At 40.2% G+C, this 23848-nt stretch overlaps 1 protein-coding gene across 1 annotated transcript in view; it reads right to left on the bottom strand.

Moving 5' to 3' along the window:
- The window catches only part of Aldh1a2 (aldehyde dehydrogenase 1 family member A2), a 79888-nt gene that overhangs the window by 43173 nt on the left and 12867 nt on the right, over positions 1 to 23848 (bottom strand). The window lies entirely within an intron of this gene.

Here is a 23848-nt window from a genome sequence, read left to right as displayed (position 1 = left end):
ACAGACATAGATTCTGAAGTGTTGAAAGACTTTCAGAGCAGTATCAAGTTCAACCTCCCTCCTAAAGCAGGAGGAATATATTCCCATGACAGCTGCTTCATCCAAAGATGAAGTAGGAGGAATCTTTACTTCAGTGAACGTGTCAACCAATTAGAGCGCCCTTCCATCAGTAAATACAAAGCATCTGGAGCACAGTCCCACACCAAGGCTAACACTATTGGTATCCAATTTCTAGCCATTATCTACAGGGGTAAAACTCTGGGTCAAAGTGATGGTTATTCGGACCAGTTTCTCTGTTGGAAGCATGAGGGAATCTTTAAGGAACATGCTTGAATAAGTATTTCCCTAATTATAGTCAGCTCAATTAAAAATTGACTATAACTAGTCTGACTAGTAAGTTAAACAAGTCACAAGGCACATGTGTTAGCAAAACCAAAGGGCTTCTAGAACTTTCAAACTGGTCTAAGATTTTATTAGAGGCATGCTTGTCTTGCAGTTGAGAGTGGTTTTAAAGAGCTCTTTCCAGTGTCCCACTCCTTAGTGTTTGAAATAACACCATTGTCTTCTGGATTCAGGTTTACTTTTAAAATTTTCTTATGGAGTATATTTCTAAGGGTTGCATGACCTTCATTATTTCTTGGAGGTTTCCTAAAGATCAAGTAGAAAATTATTTTTTATTCTTTTTTAACATTTATTTTTCTTCCTGTGTGTATGTATACATGGGGGCCCACTGTGCCACATGTGTGGAGATCAGAAGACAACTTGTGGGGGGTTGTTGTCTCTTTCCACTATGCAGATTCCAGGGGTCAAACTCAGGTAGCCAGGCTTGACAGCAAGTGCCTTAACCCATCAAAAACCAAACCAAACCAAACCAAACCCCTTACATTTTGATAAGACAAAACTCATTTTTTTCTATTAGCACTTCTAAATCCACTGATCACGTAAAAAGTATAAGAGAAACTGGAGGAATTTAAAATTGTCTAACTTTCCCTGCATCTTGAAACATTGTGCTAGTTCATTATTTGAGGACTGATTTCATCATCGTGCACCAAAGATTTTCTGTTAATGCTTAAAAAAATAAAAATAAGCAAATGAACTCATAGGCTTGTGTAGAAAGGAGTCAGTCACCATGATCTGACTGTCCTTCAGTTCCCCAGTTACAATGACCACAGTCAGACATGTCAAGAAGCTAAGAAAACAGTTCAGAGACATCATCTTGGTCATATTTTTTAACCTTTTATTGAACAGAGTTAAGAATTCAGAATTAAGTTTCTTTATCATGGGACAGAGGGTAATTAACCGAGAAAGATGCTTCCCGATCCTCAGATCAGAGACACATTTGAGACGTATTGGTGAGGGTGCAAGGGGCTATCTACTAAACTCTTTGTTTAAGAGCCTCTAAGATAAATTTTCTCAAACTCTAAACATAAAGAATTAGCCTGTGGTATTATAGCTCAGTGATAGAATGTTTGCCTCATGTACATAATCCAAGATTTGATCTCCAAAATGGGAAAAAAGTTTGTTAGCAAACAACAGTACCCCCCCCAAATAAAGAGAAAGAGGAGAAAAATCACTCAATAAGATTTTAATCATTTAATATTGTATAAGAAGGCTACCAAGGCACCAAGCCATCTTGTTTTAATAGAAATATATATGATAATTCCTTTATTTTTATGATATCTATGAGTAAACTTTACTTGATACAACATTTATAAAAACCAAAAATGAAAGGCTTTTAAACTATAATACTAAATAAATAAATAAATAAATATACTATTTAAAAGGGGATATCTCCTCTACAAAATGATGAGCCTTGGCGCTTCTTGGGAAGACTGCACCGAGAGAAGGCAGGAGCAGGAAGAACCAGAAGCACTGACCTAGCGCAACCCAGCAGAGCTGTATTTAGAAATCTGGACCCAGTACTTGAGATGAGGGAGATGCTCCCGATTGCTCCATTGCTCGTGGCAGCTGCTATGCAGGTGACTGTGCTCACCCACCGGGCTTGCCTCAGTTAACAACCCGACACCCACCAGCTGGGGTCAGTATGGAATGGCAGTGTCCCCTCCCATGCCTCAGTTCTTCCCTTGTTCTCATCAGCCCGTTATTCTCACTCTACAGTTTTCAAAAATCACTGAAAATATAAAACCTTGCTAAAAATATTAGAAAGGGTTCATTTGAATCAGAAGTGCATATGACTATTCTTCTTGGTATACAGTGTTGATATTATGAAGAGGTTCCCAACAGCCAATAACGGGATCTAAGTCTCTCCTAGAACTCCAGTGTCCTCCTTTGTGTCCACACTCACACTCAGCTCTGAGCTACAGTTGTTCCTCCAGCTCCACAATTCTTACATTACTTGGACCTACACTGCTAGTTTCAGGGTTTGTAGTTTTATTCCTAAAACTTCTTTTTTTGTTACTCAGAATAACTAGTCATAGTAACAGGTTATTACCCATGGAATGACAAGGGCATCTGGTATTTAGTGATATAGTTTAATAAATAAGCAAGTAAGAAGTAAAATTCTCTCAGTCAGATTCCAGGTAGCAGGTGTGAAGGAACAGGGGATTTGGACCCTGCATCTCCCAGACACCGCATTAATCTCCACTGGAGGAGCAATCAGCAGGGAAAGGTTTAATGAGAACGTGGAGGTTCACACCTCAAGAATCTCCTTCCATACATATGTCTTGCAAAGAGAAAACTACTACTTGCAAACACCACGCAGTTCTGAGATCAGACTTGACAGAAGTGATGAGACAAATTGCTATCAGTCTGCCTCTCGTGTGGAGTCCAAGAAGTGTGAGGTCTCATCTACAGCGTTTCTCCCCCAAAGACTCAACATGGGCTTAATCAGGACAGAACTCTGGCTAACCTAAATTCAACAACACCCAACAAAGAGCTGCCCATGCTATTCTACAGAGCCAGGATCATAAAGGAGGAGAGGAGTAATAAGCCACAAAAACTGATTGCATCATGTCACCATGGACTAGCTCCTGGACCGGAGGGAGACGAGAAGAGAAGAAATAGAGAGACGATTGATAAACTATGATTAAAACTTTAACGTTAGAGAATAATATGCCAAGGTCAAATTTCTGATTTTTAATATTACTAGAGAAATCTGGGTGAAAATTTAACACTAGCATTCATCTTATTGTTAATAGAATTATTTAAAATTAAAATGTTGAGTCCTCTTTTAGTGCCTTCTTTTTTTTTTAACTATAAAATGTCAAAACAAACTTTTTTGTTTTTTCGAGGCAGGGTTTCTCTGTGTAGCCCTGGCTATCCTGGAACTCACTCTGTAGACCAGGCTGGCCTCGAACTCAGAAATCCACCTGCCTCCTCCTCCCAAGTGCTGGGATTAAAGGCGTGCGCCACCACTGCCCAGCTCAAAACAAACTTTTTGACTGAAGAAATAAATGGCTCAACACTTTCCTTTTTGCCAAAGTATCCTTAAAAGTTCAGTTTGTGGAAAATAAAACAACTCAAAGACTAACTTAAAATATGGACCTGCGTTGCCAAAAATGCTTAATTTAATGTTTTTCATGTTATTTCCACTCAAAGGCATGTTAGCAAGATACTAGGAAATTCTCCCTTACGGTGTTGTGAGTTTCATGGTGAGTGTAAGGAAAGGTGTGGATTTCCCCCTCTGGAGGCTTTAAAGTAGAAAAAAGTCTGACTATTGCTTAATTTCTTTATAAATGACAAGCATGCACTTTTAACATAATTTTGTGCTGTGAGTGAAGGCAAAAGAAACAGACGGCCCATAAAAGAAGGAACCTGCCCTGGTCAGGTTCCTAGGAGGATGGGACAGATTAGCTTGTGAACGTTAACTTTTGATGGTTGTGAAAAGTCCCACTGACGTTTTACAGGTCGTTGTTGGACATGGTGGGCTCTTAATTAATGTTATGAATGGAATGTCTGTCGGGAGGGGACATGAATCACTGTCTAACATCTTTACAGATAAGATTAGAAATATAATACGTCTGCACCAAGACAAAAATCTCAAACATACTGAAGAATGAAGACTTTATTTGGGCAAGACGTTTTTATTACATTCTGTTGCATTTTATACAAAAGGATCTGTGTAACAAAAGCACAAGCTGAGCTATATCATATTGGAACACACTATGAACACATCATCCACACTCTAGACTATTAGTACCACTGAGGCTCCTGAGTGCTTCTCTGTGATCCCACCTCCAGCTTGACCTGTCCTGCTAGACAAAATCATTCACCTAGTTTTACTATCGGCTTTGCTTTTCTTGCCCTGGTTTAGTAATTATTAGAGACATCTCTCTGTTTGTGATTTTCATCTCAATCCTGTGAAATGGGATGTTTATCTTTATACTCAACAGTGTATCTGTCTGTCCTATGATAACTGAGAAATCTATGTTTCAGCCTTCTACCTTGAAGTGAGCTTGCCAATGTATGTCTTAGCGCCATCATCTTTGCCTCTACAAATATTGTTATTTACTGACTTTTTCTTGGACCATACTGTCTCAGTACTACCTTTTTAGTTAGTCAGTCGTAAGTTGGATAGCGCTAGCCTTCCAACTTTGTCCTCTTTGAATAGTTAACTACCCTGGGTCTTTTGCCTTTCCACATTCACCTTAGAATCTGTTTGCTGATGGCTACAAAGTTACTTAATAAAACTTTTGTGATTTTATTTAATCTATAGATCAAGGTAAAAAGAGCTGACTTCTAACATACTAAGTCATCCTATCCATGGGATATCTCTCCACTTGTTTAAATCTCTTTTGAATTACTTTAGCTAAACTATGGCTTATAAAGAATAGACTTTTCTAAAAATACTGAAGCCAAGCTCTCTCATCTGCCTATTCCCACAATGGTACTGTATATTTTAAAATTTAGGTTCCAGTGCTTGTTTCTTATAGAAAGGTTGCTCCTGCAACCTTGCAATCTCTCATTCGTCTTAAGAATCTTCCTATTCTGGAGTCAGGGGTAGTGTCCTAGAGATTTTACAACAATCAATTCATCCATAAACAAAGGCCATTTCATTTCTTCCCTCTCAGACTATATACTTTTATTTCCTTTTCTAAGCTTATTGACTAACTAGGAATTCATTACAATATTAAAGATGATTGACAGTAGGGGACACCTTGCCTTCTTCCAGTCTTAAGAATGAAAGTATCTAGTTTCTCACCATTAAATATACTGACTGTTCTATATTTTATATAAATGTTCTTTATCAAGTGGAGAAACTTCTCTTTCTGCGCCTAGTTTATTGAGAGATGTTTTGTCTTGACTGGGTATTAAGATTTTGTCAGGGTTTCATCCCAGATACAGTCACCAAACTCTGATACTATTGTGGATGCTAAGAAATGCTTGCTGAAAGGAGCCTGATATAGCTGTCTCCTGAGAGGCCCTGCAAGAGCCTTACAAATACAGAGTTGGATGCTCACAGCCAACCATTGCACTAAGTGCAGGGTCCCCAATGGAGGAGTTAGAGAAAGGACTGAAGGAGCTGAAGGGGATCGCAACCCCAAAGGAAGAACAACAATATCAACCAATAAGACCCTCCAGAGCTCCCAGGGGCTAAGCCACCAACCAAGGAGTACACATGGCTCCAGCTGCATATGTAGCAGGGGATGGCCTTGTCAGGCATCAATGGGAGGAGAGAGGAGAGGTCCTTGGTCCTATGAAGATATAGATGCCTCAGTATAGGGCAATCAAAGGTGGGGAGGGGGGAGTGGGTGGGTGGGTGGGTAGAGGAACACCCTCATAGAAAGAGGGGGCAGGGGAATGGGATAGGGGGTTTCCAGGAGGAGGGGAAACCGGGTAAGGGGATAACACTTGAAATGTAAATAAATTAAAAAAAATAAATTAAAAAATTTTTGTATTAAAAAAAGATTTTGTCAAACATTTTCCTGTAGTGACATGATGATGCAGTTTGTTTGTTTGTTTGTTTGTTTGTTTTTCTTTATCAGTTTACTGGTCAGGAAGCACACTGGTGTCTATTCTTATGTTGTTAGACTCAAATTTGCTAACATTTTTGTTGAATGTTTGGCAATCAAGCTCATAGTTTTCTTTTCTTATAAAGTCTTTATATAGTTTTGGTATTTGGATAATGATAGCCCCATAAAATAAATTAATGTTCCCCTCATTCTACCTTCCAGAATAGAATGTTAAGAATGTATATGTTGATACAAAACATCTGGATTTGAAGCTTTTAAGTTTATTAATTACCAGCTCAATCTCTTGGATACATTTAGGTTATTTAAATTTATTTTTCCCTGTTTAAGTTTTGGCTGAATGCAACTTTAAAAGAATTGTTCATTTCATTTATGTTATCAAATTTGTGGGTCCACATCTCTTCATAATACTTTTATTTCTTTTAATTTTTAATTTCACAATTTAAAATGTATCCTTTTTCATTCCTAATACAGTAATTTGGATTTTCTCACTTTGGCTAGCTAGGCTAGCAGTTTGGTACTTACTGAGTTTTAAAATTTTTTTTAGTTCATTTCTGCTATCTCTTTTTTAAAATTATTTTCTTCTGTTTAGTCTAGACTTACATAGTTCTTCATTCCTTGGTTTCCTAAAACAGAAGCTTAATTTTCTTTTAATATATACATTCAATAATATTTTTGATGCTTTATTTGTATTTAGTTCAAAATATTTTCACTCTCTCTTGAGATTTTCCATTGGCCCTGGTGTACTTTAGAGTCATGCTGTTTAGCTTCCAGGCATTACAAGGAGGTGTGACTGAACAGCTATCTTTCTGTTCTAGTTCAATCCCTCTGCGGTCTGAAAGCATATTTGTCTTATTTCTACTGTTTGGAATTTGTTAAACGGTGTCTGTGGTCCTGGATGTGGTCCATCTTGCGGGCTGTTCTCTGAGCATCCCGTTGGGCTGAGTGGGTTAGCTTACCGTTCTTAGAACTCGCACCTGTATTTGCTGCTAGAGAAAATCTAGTTCTGTGATTTTCTTTAGCTCTCTGTGCATTTTCAGAGTGCCGTTCTTGATCATTATTAACAGTAACAGCTATAAGGATATCTACTCCAGTATTTCTCGTTCCTACTGTAACATTGCATACGACAGCAGACGATTATATATTCACATACACAATAAGGCAGAGACTGAGAACAAAGTGTCTTTAGAAATGCCATGATTATTTATATAGAAATTCCTAAGAAATCTACAAAAACAGGATAGTAAATTTAACACAGTTTTAGCATATAAGATTAATATATGATTGACATACTATGAAAAATCCCTAGAAACTGAAATACACACACACACATATATACAGTAGTAATATACATATGTGCACATTTGTACATATTTGTCCAAGTTGCACTGTGACAGAATCTTATAGGACATGCTTTCCTTCATTGATTAAATCACTCTCATGTCACTATTTCCAGCAACAATTTCTAACCTCCCCAAACACAGAAATTAAAAAGTACTTGCTTTAAAAAAAAAAAAGTCTAAAAGTGAAAAGCTATGGATTGTGCTTGCAATGCAATGACTTATAAGATTAAGAGATCTGCACAACTCTCTCTAACATCCTCCCCTGCCAAATAAACTGACAAGACATAAATAGCATAATTTGGAACTAAGGGGGGGTGGGAATAATTAAGCAAAAATTTTATTTTAAAGAAAAATAAAGTCCTATACAATCTTTATTAAAGGAAGCCTGAACTTGTTTGTAAGTACTACTGAAAACTCAAAGAAGATGTATCCTCTACTGTTCTGGGACTTATAATAATATTTCACAGATGAGACTGCTTTCAGGAAAGTTAAATGATGTAAGGCATTCTGTGATTTAGTGCCAAGATGGACAGCAGAGATAAGCATAGCAAATGTTCTCTACAGAGAAGGGAGGTATTGGGCGATAGTGTGGCTGAAATGTTAGAAGAATACTCCAGGAGACAAGAAATAACGAGGGAGGGTGACCTGGGGTAGTCAGGGAAGGTAGAAGACAGAAACTCTATCCCTAATAAAATGATTCCGCTGGCCTGGCAGGCTCTCTTTGATTACAGCCCCCTTCTGAGGACCATCTGATATCCTTCCAGGCTCAAGTGTGGCAGAGAAGAAAGGCACATTTAGCTTTTCCTCCCACTGCCAAGTCCCTGGTCCTACAGAAAGCTCACAGGATTGAGCTTCCTCTGACTCTTCAACATCATCCCCTACCACAACATCCTCCTCCTCAGGGTAGGAGGTAAACACAGAGGGGAGCAAGGCTCAGGAATCATGGAAATCCATACAAACAATAGCAAGTAAATCTAAAACCACATGAGAAGCAGCCAGTCATAAAAATAGGAAGCCATGCCAAAAGAGAAACAAATTTCAGGTTTATCAATTAATCCCACATTTATAAAGAACAAATGGGGTGAAAATATCATGGGAGAAAAAAGATGTTTCCAATGATACATAAAGTCACTAAAATAATGCCAGAAAAAAATTTTAAGTATAGTGAAGAGGCCCCAAAACAATCTCCCGGATTTGATGTTGTAACTAAATGAATAGAGGGGAAACTCATGGCTTAAAGTCAAGGAAACAGGGAGATAGGAAATAAATACATCAGGGCAATAAATGACTAGGCAAGATATTCAAGAGTGAGAGGTGAGGAAACAGACAGAAAGAGGGAACACAATGACAAAGAGATGTCACCTCCCAGGAGAACTCACAACATAAGCACTGACATTCTGAATTATTTTTCTCAACATGAAAATCTGTTTGTTTTTTGTTTTTGTTCTTTTCTTTTTTTTTAAAGCAAGACCAGTCAGCAAACAGAGAGTCTGGAACATGAAAACAAGCAAATAAAAGCTGTCAGGCATATATAATAATCATGCTATGAGAACTCTTAATTAGCTGTAGGCTTGAGTCAGGCAGGCCCTTGGCTTTGGCAGTGTTTGCATTTTGTTAATACTCTCCACGGTGAGGGAGAAACTGCAGGAGCATGCTCATGCTTGAGTAGTGTCATATTGATAGTTATAAGTCTGTGTCCTTGGTCCCAAAGAGTGAGAAGCCATGCAAAGACATGGAAAAATAAAGACCAGGAGCCAGACCCTGGAGATCAGAAGTTTTACACTGCATGTGGGCAATGTACCCAAAGGACGTGAGGGTCAATGGGACTCAGAAATTTTTCTTTCTTCTTCATAATTCCTAATAAATCTCTATTATCATCAATAGCAATGCCATCCTGCCCATGTTTCCTGGTTTGTTAACCTTAGAATTTTCCTATGTGGCCTCTCCTCTCATTTTTCTTTTCTAAAAATCGAAACACAGTTGACCTCGAGAGGCTGTGCCTCTTAGCCATGGGCTTCTATGGTCTCTTTTTATAGCAGGCCCTGCTCTCCCCCTTCTCTGTGCTTCTTATCTCTTTCACCAATATTTGTTGAGTGTCTACTCTCTTCTAGACACCATGCTTGCTGGGGTCTCCTAGGTTTGTTTTCCTTCTTCTCTAGGCCAAGGGCATTATGTCTCTCAGTCTAAACACATCTGTCTACCTTTGGCATATGGTCCCATCAGTAAGAGGGCCAAAGAGGGTCTTGACTCACTATTACAAGAGACAAAGACCAGGGCTTCCATATCCACATCAAATCATATGCAAATAATTGTTAAGAGGAAATAAATGACTCCTGAGACCAAATCACTTGTAGAAAGCAGGCTTGGCTAAAACAAAACCAATTATGTATACTCTACTGCCCCATAATTCCTAACTGTGCTACTTGCATCTGCTATACTAAAAATAGTAAGACACAGTCTAGTGGGTGGCTTTGATAGAAGCTGGTTGGATGACAGCATCTGGGACTCTGTTGGAGCAACATGACATCAAAGCCAAGCACACACACCAGTATCAGTTGTGACATAGTTCTAAACTGGAAGAAACAATACTCGCCATTCGTCCATCCGTGTTGCAGAAGGCAATGGGAACTGCTACCGGTCCTGGTTAATGTTCATTTCTTCCTGTTCCACTTTCTATAAACAAGGTAATGCCTATACAAGCTCATTACTGTAAACTGAGCACATTTAAATTGGTAGTAAAACCAGAGTATTTACTCTAGTGCGTGTATAAAGTGCCTTGTCTAAGGTTTTGGAAATGTTTCAAGTTTTGAAACCAAGCAGCTGGCAGCTTTACAAGCCAACCCTTACACTGAAATCCCTCGCTCTGGAAAGTCTTTTGGTGTCCCGTGTCAGGTAGTACCATTCAGCAGACATCCATCTCCTCCCGCCCCTTGGATTCTTTCACCATAAATTTGCATTCACAGGGCTCTTATAACTCTTGCAGCACTCCAGGCTCCAATGGCTGTTGATTAAATGTATGTATCCTGTGCATTCAATCTGACTTTCATTATGGTCACTTCGTAAAACCGCCATGGGCTGGACAAGCGATGACACATAGCAAGAACCTGGAATCCCTGCAAAGTCTCAGATGAGAATTTTTTTCTCTCTCTCTCCCTCCCTCTTTATTAATAGTGACCATTTAGTGGCCTAGCTCTAAATCAGCCAGCGTATTTGACAGCAAATGTTCCTATCTATGGATTATATATAACCCGTCCTAAACACCAGATGAAAAAGGGATAACCCCAAGAAAGGAAGGGCTGGCTTCCATGTAAATCATGTTACAAATTGGACAACACCCAGAGAGTTCATTGTTCGCCCTCAATTGTGAAGGCCATTCCCATTTACTATTCCCCTGGAATGGATGTTAATTAAGGCCGACTGAGACCATAAATCACCCTGAGAGTTTTACAATGTAATTCAGCATTAAGCATATGTATTTAAATAAAAAGTAACTGATTAACCACTACTGCTTTTCCAGAAGTTGCTGAGGCCATTTCTTTATAATAGAGGCATGTCACTTTTCATTTTTGTGGGGAGAAAATGAAAGAAGTATTATCTTCTTTAAAAGGTAACAGTTAGGATACTTAAGGGATCCATGACACTGTTTATTATGAGAAAGAGCGGAACTGAAAAGAATGAGGGAAAAGGAGAGAACAAAAAGGTTAGGGGAGGCCGTTGGTACCTATTCCTTATCTCCTTTATCATTACTCCTTTTGGTCCAAGCATTTACTATATGCATCTATTTCATGTTAGGCACCACGCTAGGCACTGGTGCATAAGACTAACCCTACTCTCAACCCGATGTGTGTAGTGCCGTGGCTGGGGGAGGCCAGCCCAGCTGTTGCTGAATTCATGCAATGTTTAGCAACATTTTGAAGGATTCATTGAGTATCTCCTATGCACCTAGGCACATGCTTATAAATGATCTGTGTGTGTGTGTGTGTGTGTGTGTGTGTGTGTGTGTGTGTNTGTGTGTGTGTGTGTGTGTGTGTGTGTATGTGTGTGTGTGTGTGTGTGTGCATGTGTGTGTGTGGTGCGTTCATGTCTACAGGTGCGTGTGCATACACAAGCCCATGTGAATGTGGAAGCCAGAGGATTATTTCCTCAGGCATCTTCCACTCTTTTTGGAGTCAGGGACTTTTACTATCCTAGAGCCCATCACGAAGGGTAGGCTGGCTGGCCAACAAGTTCCAGGGAGCCACCAGTTTCTGTATTTCCGGTGCTAGGGTTACAAAGTCACACCATTGTGCTTAGATTTTTTTTAATGGGTTCTGGGGATCAAATTCACAACCTTGTGCTTGCAAATCAAGCACCATATTTGCTGAATTATTTCCCCAATTCCAACCAAAATGATATGTTTTATATTCAAATTGCATATAATAATATCAGAGGGGTAACTTGTGTGCTTCCCTGAAACCCAGCCAAAGCAACCACATCTGTCTGTCAGAAGCAACAGGCCATACTTCTGGAGAAAGGATCTTTGAGTGCACAGCTGAAGAGGCAGGACTACTAAAGCACACGTTCTTAAAGAGCTGTGTTGGGAATCTAGACATGGTCGTGACTACACTTTGAAAAGTAAAGCAACCTGCAGAAAGAGAAATAATAATAATAATCCAAGAAGGCACTTGGTTTTAGTATGAAGTGCATGGATAGTAGAAACCCACAAAAACCAAACCAGAACAGCTAGTAGAATTAGTTACCCAAAATGTACTGAGAACTCTCACTATCTCACTCGATTTAGATGTCAAATCTGTGATGTAGGCACTATTTTACTTTCCCATAGAATAAACAATGATTTGTGTTTCAAGCCCAAACTCATGCCACAGGTAATTCCCAGAGCAAAAACTTGAATGTAGGTCTGTTGGCAAAGCTCTCTCCAGTCTACTCAGCATTCCTGGACTTCCTCCTTTTGTTTGCCAAGCTGATACTTTAAAGAGATCTGTATTCTGTTCAGCCAAGGCAGGAGAAAAATAATATAACTAGTCAATTCACTGTAAAGTCAAACATAAAACATGATTATCAAGGGAACACTGGACTCTAACATTTGCATAAATAGGCTGTACAGGCATGGTTCTAGATACTTTATGCTCAGGGCTGCCAAATGAAATGTGTCCTTTCTGTTCTACAGATGAGGAAGCTGAGGCTCAGGAATGTAAAGAACCTCCCAGCATCCAGGAGCGAAATGGATCTGGAGTCCAAAAGCTGAGCAACCAGCTACCTTCTGCTCAGTGCAGTGTGGTACTGGAAACGGCAGTAACAAATGTGTTTCTGCCATGCTGCATAACCTGTGAGTAGCATTTGTACTGTCCTAAGCAATAACCTCTGTGTTTCTTCCTGTTTGATCTGTCCCAGCCAGTCCTTCTCCTATGCCTAAGCCAGAACGATGCAGAAGAACATCATCTCATGCTGAACTCCCAACACTATATTTTCCATCGAGTACGTGTTCATACCTAAATACGGTGGGAGTCGGTGCCTCTGGAAAGAACCAGCAACCTTGCATAAACCAATGGGCAGATAGTGCCCTAAATCCTGCAGTTTTAAGCTCCTCTCTAAATTTATTCAACTGCTACTACAAAACATCATAAAGCAGGTGGTTTCCAGACAACAGGGACTCAGTTCTCACAGCTCTGAGAGCTAGATCAAGACACCAGCAGGTCCAGTCTCTAGTGAGGACCCACTCTCTGGTTCACAGATGACACCTATCCTCCTTTGTACTCACATAGCAGAATAGATAGGTTAGCTGTTTTGGGGTCTCCTTTGTAAGGACACAGCCCATTCATGGGAAACTCTGTCTTATCACTGTTCAAAGATTTCACCTTTAATACTGTTGCCTAGGTAACCATTTGGGTTGCAACACAAAAAATTTGGGAGAGATATAGACATTCAGACAATCTATTACTCTCAGCCCTCCCACATTCCACACTAAAACTACAGCAATTCTTTAACAAGATATGAACTTTTATGAGCCAGAATATTTAACCATGCCACTCCCTTTCTTTACTTGTTAAAATATTAAAATAATGGCACTCTTTCAAAACGCAGTTCAAATACAACCTCTCAGAAAAGACTTCCCAAGATCCTCCGCCATCTGCTATCTATCCATCATATTAGCCTGTGATACTGTTATCCATGTTCCTACTTTGAGGTTTGCTCCTTAAGGACAACTGCACCACCATGCCATTGTTATTTTTATAGCTCTCTGATACTGGAACTGTGGCCTTAGCAGTTGCTCAATAAAAGTTTGCTCTGTGTTGACACTGCATAGGTAGCAAGTCCTTCTTTCAGTAAGAACTAGACAACACCCTTCAAAGACAAGGTTCTTAGACTCCTTAGCCTCACCTTTGAAATGAGCTGTCCCTTAGTCAACACTGAATATCATCTCGCTTTGCTTATTTTCCCTTTCTACCTTGTCTGAATTCAAAGTCCTACTTTATTATGGCACACTATTAGGATACTTGTTTGTGTGTTTCTTGTCTAAATTAAACAGTTTTTAACCGGAATATAATTTTAGTGTCCTAAAAACAATGCCAATATCTTGTCATAGCCCTTAGGAACAAAAGTGCTTCGCTGGCTCTCTGCAATCCAGTCTAAGAAGCCGAGTGAGAACGCAATTCCCACAGCTAACCACTGGTGACTGTGCAGCATAGCCAGTCCACATTTTAATTTCAACAGACTGTCATAAGAGTTTATATATAAGGAGATATTACTTTCTGTGAGTATTTTCCTTGATAGCATTGGAAGTATGTGTTGGGAGGAGAAGCAGAAGGAACAGGGAGAAAGGCTGCTTGTGTTCTAATCCTGGCTTCATTGCTAAATACCAAGCAAGTGACTTGCTAGACACTTTTCTAGCTTTCAGTGTTGTCTTGAGGGTCTCAGCCTTGGTAACCAAAAAAAAAGGCTCATATATGACATTTCTGACACAGACCCGTCCTGCCCCTTGACAGACACTTCCTGGATGAGTTTCTGGGGTACAGCGTGAAAGTATACCTTAGGAATCTCCTATGGACTAACTGAGAAACGGTGCTGTGATGGAGTCCACTGTCATTTCCACTGGCCTTGCCATTCTCATTCGTTTATATCTGAGGTCCAAAAGAGCAGGCACACCACCAGCAGGCGCCTGGTTAAATGCTTATCAGAAGTTGTGATAAAGCACAATGTTCTCTACCCTCCGTGAGCTTGAACGTTTCACAGCCATTTAGACAACAGCAGCTGAATTCACTCACCTTCTGCATTCACAAGTAGCTTGTACCATTTTCCCACTACAGCTAGGTTTTAATATGTAATGGTGACTACGAAGACACCAAAAAGAATAATAAAATTTAGGTAGAAGGGTCCTAAAATCCAGGCCAGCTGGGACTCTGTCGCATACTTCTCCCAGGAAAACTGGCTTTGGTTTCCACTGTATAACCATCTGTATGGCAAGCTAGTGCTTTGACAGCCAAGCCTACTAAAGCTTTATTTTAATATTTACTGCTGAGTATCTTTGTCTGACCTGAATATTAATAGAAGCTGGGTTTGGCTATGAAGAGACGGTCACAGAGCTAGAAGGGGCCTTAGACACAACTTACATATTCATACTCCAATATCTTGTTGATGGCTGTGTGCCTGAGAGTGGCACAACAGAAGCCAGAACCACCATGCTCTGATTCCCATGCCAGTGTTTTCCCTACATTTAATTTTTGCTGATATCAACTTGAAAAGCCAGCTGGATAGCCAGTAAGGTACTTGAGCTAGCCCTCCCTGCTTCTTTCACAGGGTTTGTTAGAAATCTTGATATGACATCTTAGAAATTATTCAGCAGAAGGAATTTTACTTGTATCTAAGTTCCTTTTCTTCCAGCAAAACCAGTAAAGAGAGACAGTTACCTCACATTTCAATTTTTTAAAGGCACAATGTATTCAGGAAACCCTGGCTTACATTAGGACATGTGGCACAACTTTAAATGAGATGCTCGGCCATTTCCATCTGTGCTGTCCCTAGGTGTAGAACTTTTGCCAGGGAACTTCTGCAGCCAGACTATAATGAACCTCTGATAGCACTTTTTTTTTCTGGATTTCTTAAAGAATAGTTTTGTGCTCTTAAAACCATGCACATCTACATAGCAGCTACAAGGGAGACTTCAAAAGCAAGCTTATCCCAATGGCTTGACGCAGAGAGCTGGCTCGGGATGAGCAGAAGGAAAGGGGAGTGTCCAGTGACTGCTTGTAGGAGCTGACTATATCTGAGTTGAGTGAAGTGCCTTTTCACACTCCCTTCCTCTACAGAGTCTGGGTATCCAAGCTGAGCAAGAGAAATTCATCAATTGCCAAAGTGTTTATGAACCAGTCACAGCTGTTTGGCAACAGTTTGCCTTCCTGGCTAAGAGCATGAAAATAAAAACTCACGCTGGCACTTTACTAGAGGCACTACATAGAGAGCATTTAAAAAACTCTGTGCCGAAGTCTAATTCCCTTCTGTAAATATTTTACAGCATCCTAGATGCTCAGCACCTGGGAAGGAAATGTCCTATAAAAGACTTTCGTCTCTCAGAAATACCATCTTCCCAGAGGTATGCTTTCAGGAAGCCTAACAAGGACAATGCACCATAGCAAACGCTTCCACCAATCAGAGTGGCCCTCCCCAAACCATAAAGGAACAGACAACTCATTGTCTCCAGAAGAGATGTTCAGATATGCGAGTGGAGAATATGGCAGTACTACTGAGCTGACACAAGAAGACTATACACACGTGCATGGTAATGTCAATCCAAGGCAGTCGTGTTGGGCTATACAGCTTTATTTTTTAAGAGACCACTGGAGGGCCGGGGGTAGTGGCACACGCCTTTAATCCTAGCACTTGGGAGGCAGAGGCAGGCGAATTTCTGAGTTCGAGGCCAGCCTGGTCTACAGAGTGAGTCCCAGGACAGCCAGGACTACACAGAGAAACCCTGTCTCAAAAAAACAAAAAGAGAGAGAGGGAGGGGTAGAGGGAGAGAGAGAGAGAGAGAGAGAGAGAGAGAGAGAGAGAGAGAGAGAGAGAGAGACCACTGGAAGTGAGAGACTAGGGAGATACTTCATACAGTAAAATAATTGTTGCACAAGCATGGAGACCTGAGTTGGGAATCCCTAGCATGCATGTAAAAGCCAAATGTACAGTGTGTGCTGGCAACCTCAATATGGAAATAGGTAGAGAAGAGACAGGTAGATCCCTGGAGCTCACTGGTTAGCCAGTGCAGCCAATCTATGAACTCCAGGTTCACAAAGAGACTGAAAAAATAAACATGCAGAGTAACTGAGGGAGACATCCAAAGTGGACCTCTGACCCTGCATACATGAGCACGCACACACACGCACACACACACACACACACACACACACACACACACACGGACCATTTGTCTTTCCTACCCCAAGGTAAATGAAGAGTTACTTTATTTATTTGTCCGTGCTTAAAGACTGTTAGGAGAATTGTACCTATGTGTGGAAAACAGTGTAAAGTAGGAAAGTCACCAAGGACTGAAGTCACTAACTTTGAAAGTAGGTTTTTCATCGTTCTATAAAGAACACCCTAGAAAGGAAGTACAAGAGTTAAAGGTCTCCATGTAACTAACTACCCGTCTGCCTGTGCCTACAAACACTGAGCAAGTTAGCAAGCTACCTTTAAGCTTTGCTTTCTCTTCAGTAGGAAAAGAAAGGAAGCTCTATCTACCTTACAAGGCTGGTGTGCCATTAGTGAGGTAGAGTATGTATGTACCTACAGCTTAAAATAAAAGGTTCTCCTCTCTCCACATTCCTTCATGAAAGGTCTCTGAGTTTCATTTGCTTTTTCCTATATCCTAAGATAGCAAATATGAGAATATGCTCAAAAGATAAAAAAAAAAGTTCCTAAGGAAAGGTGGTCAGAATAACACATTTACATTAGCTATCAACAGGATAGACCATCCTGGTGGTTGCACTAAGTTGTTTTTTAATCTCATCAGTTACTGGGAAGACTCAACAGTGCACGTTAGCCATGCAAGCTGCATCATTTAACCACTTCTGAAGCAGTTCTGGGGGGCGAATCAGGCTTTGCACCCTTTTCAGCTCACAGAACAGTTGCCATGACTACAGTATAGACAGAGGTAGTCATGAGTAATACTCTAACTGGGAAATCTAAACTCGGAGGAATTTTCTAAACAGTAGGTATGGATAGGATTTCGGTGAAAACCTTTTCCTATCCTCAATCAATCCGTTGACACAGCTGCCAGGTTTTATTTCAATAATGGAACGTTTTGTTATTTTTATAGTAAATGCTTTAAATTATGTGCATTAAGCACTGCAGTATGCAGTGCCTTGGGAAGTTACATATTACTTAGTTTGCCACTGAATTGCATTTGGATCATCACTGCTGAGTACCAGTTAGTGGATCAATAGGCAGATCCACCAGTTTGTATACAGAGGCTCAATGGTTTCTAGTTAAATACACCAAACAGTTGTTTGAGGACTGGCTGTGCATAGTAACCTGCACTTGCAGGTCTACATGCTGCTTCAGTGGATATAGTTGATTGGAGTTTCATGACTAAGAGCCAAGCACTGGTGGCCAACGCAGTGCAGTGCTCTGTGAAGCTAATAATTTGAGGGCATTACAAAGGCAAAAAAACAGTCTTAATTTAGACAAAGTGTCTCAGCTTATTTTACTGATATCTAAGAGTCTACAAATACAAAATAAAAAGACAGAGCTATTTAGATGACTGATAGTGAAGATCAAACCTTCTCTTCAAATATCTACCTCCGTGATTGGAACTGAAGTGAGGATTTCCATTCTATGCCTTGATTCATGCCAAAACATCTGGCTAAGAAGTGTTAAAACTCTCTCTCTCTCTCTCTCTCTCTCTCTCTCTCTCTCTCTCTCTCTCTCTCTCTCTCTCTCTCTCTCTCTCTCTCTCTCTCTCTCTCATATATATATATATATACATACATATATACATATACATATATACATATATGTGTGTGTGTCTGCCTCTCTCAGTGTATCTCTCTGTGTCTCTGTCTGTCTCTGTCTCTCCATCTCCACCATCTCTTCAAATGGCATATTATAGAAAAAAATCTAGATGACTGATGGCACTTTCCACTTTAAATTCTATGTTGTGGTATCGTGGAGGCATGGCTTTTGTTCAGGAAATGTGATCTTTTATTGGCAAAAGCATGGTTTTTACCAAGCTTGCTTTGCCATGACTTAATTCATCAATTCTAATTTAAAATCAACTAAAAATTCTAAATAATGGACCCAACAGTGTGAGACCTAAATGTCACTTATGCTGTTTCCTAAATCAAAAGGTAGAAAAGAGAATAGGCTTTCCAGAAATAAAGAAACTACACTCTTAAAAGTATTTGGACACACAAATTAAAAACCAAATGAAACAGTTAAAGTCGATTCTTTCTCTGAGCTGACTGTAAGGTAGTATCTTAAATGGAGCACCACATGCCCAACATGCAGGACTGGCATTGTTATAACAACTCGGGGGGGGGGGGCAGGATGCTGGCAGGGAGACAGCGGAGACACCCAGCTTCTGATGGCCATCTAACCCCAGGGTCTCCCTCTGAAGGTGAAAGGACATGAGGAAACCAGAGAAACAGAAGGACAGTCTGATTAGTCGTCAGTCATAGTCTTCAGAGGACAGTTCATTTTGGCCAGCCTGAGGGGGACAAAGCTAGCTCCAGATCAGCTGGGAAAGGGTTAGAGATGCCTGACCTCTTTCAGTGCTGCTTACAAAGCTCCGTGCTATCTCAAGTCATTCACAATATAAAGCCCAGAAACCCTGTGATCCAGGTCAGCACTGACCCTGTATTCCCTTGGATCATAATTCCAAGCACGGAAAAGGACATTCAGTTGTGGCCTAGCTCTCCCAAGTTCTTTCAGACATAGGCCATGTCTTAGTCTTATACTTGATTTGGTCCCCTAGAGGCCTTCCTAGTTTTTAATTGAATCTCAATCTCTCACCTGCCCCCACCCTGTCTCTTTCTCTCCCCACTCTCTGAACACACACACACACACACACACACACANAGAGAGAGAGAGAGAGAGAGAGAGAGAGAGAGAGAGAGAGAGAGAGAGAGAGAGAGGCATACATGCGCACGTGCCCACACTCCCTCTATGTTTCACATAGATCCTCAATGGGTTAAATTCCTACATGCATAACAATTATGAGAGAGCATAACTTAGGTACGTCATGTAAGCATTCTAGGGCTCAGTTTTCTCATACACCACATAAGATGAAACACTGCTCAGGGGTAATACTGACTAAGGTACTAGATGACAGAAAATTCTGGGCCAGTCAGCACTGACATGTTTTATTGCTTTTGATTCCAGATGTAAACAACCAATTCAAGGGGCTGGGGCTGAAGAGAAGGCTCAGAAGTTAAGAGCACTTGTTTCTCTTGCAGAGGATCTGAGTTCTGTTTCTAGCACCCACATGGTGGCTAACTCTCCACTCTGTAACTTTGGTTCCAGAGGATCTGACACCATCTTCTGGCTTCTGAAAATTCCAGGCACACACATGGTATACATTCATACGTGTAGGCAAACAAATCCGTACACATAAAAAACAAATCTTTCTTTAAAACGTAACTTGTGAGTGTTCTAATCACCCATATTCTCTGTGTGTTTGATCATTCATTCATTCATTCATTCATTCTCCATTGTTACTTTGGATCCATTGCCAAACCATCACAGAGAGCTGGAAAGATAGAAGAGGCCATCCCACATATGAACTGAGCTCCCCGGATGGCCTTCTTATTGCTGCGTGAAAGCAGAGTAAAAAAGGGATGCTTCAAACAGTTCTGGCCGGAAAGGGACTGATCAGTGGCCTGGGAAAAAGGCTTTGAGAAGAAAAGCTTGGGAGAGGGCTACAGTGACCACTGGCAGTAAGCCCAATGTAACATGATTTCTTTTTGTCTTCTGCTTGGAACAAATGTTCTTTGCCTATCTTCCCTGGGTTTAATTAGTCTTCTGTCTTTCTCAGGATTGACCGTTCATTTGCAAATAGAGGACATCAGAAAGGCTGGTGGGTGTGGGTGTTGGAGTGGAAAGAGGTTGGAGTGTTTATTTTCAAAGCCACAGGGGTCCCCATTTGAAAAGCACCCAGCTTATCTCAATGTTTTTGTTTGTATGATTTTGAATTGGAAGGTTGGAGCAATTCATTTAGGAGATTAAGCTGTCTTTACAATGGATCTGGTTGGCCTATCTATTCAATAGTATTGCTAAGGTTAAGACAAGTCCTTCCAGGGCACTCAGCAGTCCCAGTACAACAATTAGAAAGGATTCTTTGAATCTTCCTTCATTTTAATGCCAATTAATTTTGCATAAATGGGTGTCTATTTGCTGTTCACAAATAAGACTCATAAGCCCTCTGTCCAGCAGTTTAGGGTAGCCAGTTTCAACAAGGTACGGGATGGCCAACAACATGGGAATTTATTAAGAAGGGAAAAAATGAATAAAACTTCATTCCATGTATATTTCAAATCCCTTAGAAATCCTGGGTTAACCAGAGAGTTACTTAATAACAAAATCAAATTTAACTAGATATAGCATCTGGCAAACTTAACCAGATGTTCTTGGGTCACCGTATGTGTTTCAAGAATGCCCAGTGAAAAATAGAGCAGATAGCATCTCATTATTGCACTTAAAATTTACTCTTGGCGGAGGTGGAGAGTTTCATCAGACAGAATAACCCTGATGTATGAATAAAGTGACATCTTAGAAATGACATGAGTTTTCACTCTCGGGATAAACCTAACTCCAGGCATGAAAGCCTGGCCCACTTACGGAAATGTTTCTCATCAGAGAGAAACTTAAAGGCCCAAAAGGCAACTAGCACCTCTGGCTGAATAAGAAATTAATGTACATGTTTACAAGTGAGTAGTCCTTGTCATTTATGTTGCAAAGTGAACACCCTGTGCTAGAAAGGCTGGATATCCTAAGGCTGAGAAAGTCTTTTGAACCAATAATTGAAAGACTTCTCATTTCCCTGTGACAATAAATAAAAAGCAATTGTTTTCATATACTGTTGGCACAGTTAAGGAGAGGTTTAGTGAATTTTTTATGAAAATAAAATAATTTCCAGCATAATTATGTCTATTTTATATATGATTTTCTCTCTCTCTCTCTCTCTCTCTCTCTCTCTCTCTCACACACACACACACACACACACACACACACACACACATACACACACACACAAATGTGCAAAGGGCTCTATGAAATGCATTTCTACCTCAGGAATTAGACTGTAATATTATTTATATTATTACAATGATTCATTGAAAACATCTTTGACTTAAAAGGATAGTGAAGTAATAAATGCCAGGCGTCGCAGTTTATAGATTTTATTTGTTACCTGAAACTTCCATCTAACGTTTAAAAAGACTTTAAATTTTTTGAGACCTCAAAGCTCATTCATTCTTTCTTTCTTCCTTTCTTTTCCCATCCTCCTTCCTTCTTTTTTAAATAGGTACTTTCCAAGGAGAAGGAGGAAGAAGAGAAGGAAAGAGGGGAAAGAGGAAGAGAGGGAGGGAGGGAGGGAAAACTATCAAATGTTTATTTGGTCAAGAAATCTCTACTTAGGATTAAAATGTTGAAAACAAGTATTTGTAGTACTTGATTGTGAAATAAACCCCATGTTGGCAACAAGTTCTTCTAAGAAATACCACTTGGCATGGAAATCCTCTTCAAGCAAAACTACTTCTCACTCCATGACCGTCCTATATGAGAAGCTGCTGGAATGTCAGCTTCACTCCCAGTGGCCCCATCTGGCCTGAGCACTCTCCCTGGCATGATAAATCGCTGACAGGCCCTTACCTTCCTGCGTTTGATCTCAGCTCAGCAAGATGCGGGTTTGATGTGAAGAACTCCAGAACTCTTAGGTCAGAGACAAATCGCAGTGGCACTGACCTGCCGAGTGCTAAGTCTCTATTAGACTGTGTGAAAAGCTGTGAGCTTCTGACAAGTTTTCTCACCTCTGAGTTTCTGGGCCCTCTGTGGTTTTCTTGAACTTAGCTTGGCAGAAAAGCGGCAGCAACAGCTTAAAGAAGTGACTATGAACCTTTCCTCTCTCTTAAGGAACTATCTCAGCAGCCATTGCTCTAATTCCAGCACTGTAAATCTAACAAAAGTGAAATGTGTGATTTCTGTTGGGGATATTTTTATAGAGAGATCTTTTTTTATGTAGCAAAATATTAAGTCTTTTGATATGCTTAAAAAACAAAAAAACAAAACATGAGAATCCCAAATTCACTCTTATTCAATGAGCTTTTACTGCACTGCAAACCACTCATGGGCAGGAGGAGAATCATTAACAGAGCGTTTTGTGGACCACTCTTTGGGAATTACCACTATATCTTTGGGAAAGTATTCTTAACAAAAGCATCCCAAAATTGGTCCCAGAAAGACAATTAAGTGTGAACAAGTTCGGTATTGTCCTTCCTGTCCTCATAACCCCGGGTTCTGGGTCTTGGTGAGTGGAGAGTTTCAAAGCATCAGGAGTGGGAAAACAGTTCTTCTAGTTCTTTATATAATAGATAAATAAATATGCATCTCATTCTTTCCTGTTATTTTATTAGTAATAAAAATGCTGTATCTGAAATTGTCATTCAGTGCCAGCAAGTATCACTCTGTTCCTAGGAGCTGATGCACTGGGACACTCGATATGCACTCAAGTGAGTTTGTCCTTTCATTAGATGAATAAATGTATGTTATATGAGGAGCCACTGAATGTTCCCACATTGGAGGCAGATCATGGTCCTCAAATGTCCCATGCTCTGCCTGTGCCCTCTGTGTGTGTACCCTCAGTGAGAGCTCTATTTCAAGGGACTGCGCAAGTCAGTGGGAGTAAAGGAGTTTGCCACCCTGAGCTGTGTATGTTTTCTTGAAAAGAAACACGTAAGAGACTGTTATTTCACAATGACATCTTGGCACTCACCTCCTAGTTGACATTTTTTACCAATTAGTGACTCCACAAATGAGTGAGGCGATTTTATTTTCTAGTGTGTGCTCACGAATTCATTCATTCATGTACCAAAATGTTTGGGGTACACCATATATCAAAGCAACCATGGCATGAAAGAAGATGAACTGGGTGGGCAGGGAGGGTCTGAGGGACTTGGGGGAGGGGAAAGAATGTTTTGTATGGAAAAACATTTTTAATAAAAACATAAATAATTTCAAAGCAAGAAAATTCAAGTCCAGGAAGAAAGTTAGTGAAAACATTAAACAATAGTTATATTCTTTGGTGTAACATCATCTATATATTAGTAATAAATCTCAAGCATTCCCTTTTGGACGGCTTCTTGTAAGAGACTTTATGCTTTAGTTGACTGAAATGATGAGGGTACAAGTAAGCGAATGACAGACATGCCTGTGGTTACATACTGCTTCACAAATCTTTCTCTTCCGGCCACTCACAATCAGAGATACAAAGCACACCCACTCTCTCCCTCTGGAACACTAAGTTAGTGACTTTGCAAGTGCTCAGTAAGGGTGTTTCACTTTTCTTTCTCTTGTCCAGCCTTGTGTACAAGCATC

This window comes from Mus caroli, chromosome 9 (assembly GCF_900094665.2).
Source record: "Mus caroli chromosome 9, CAROLI_EIJ_v1.1, whole genome shotgun sequence".
Taxonomy (NCBI): domain Eukaryota; kingdom Metazoa; phylum Chordata; class Mammalia; order Rodentia; family Muridae; genus Mus; species Mus caroli.
This window is presented reverse-complemented; position numbering and strand designations above follow the sequence as displayed.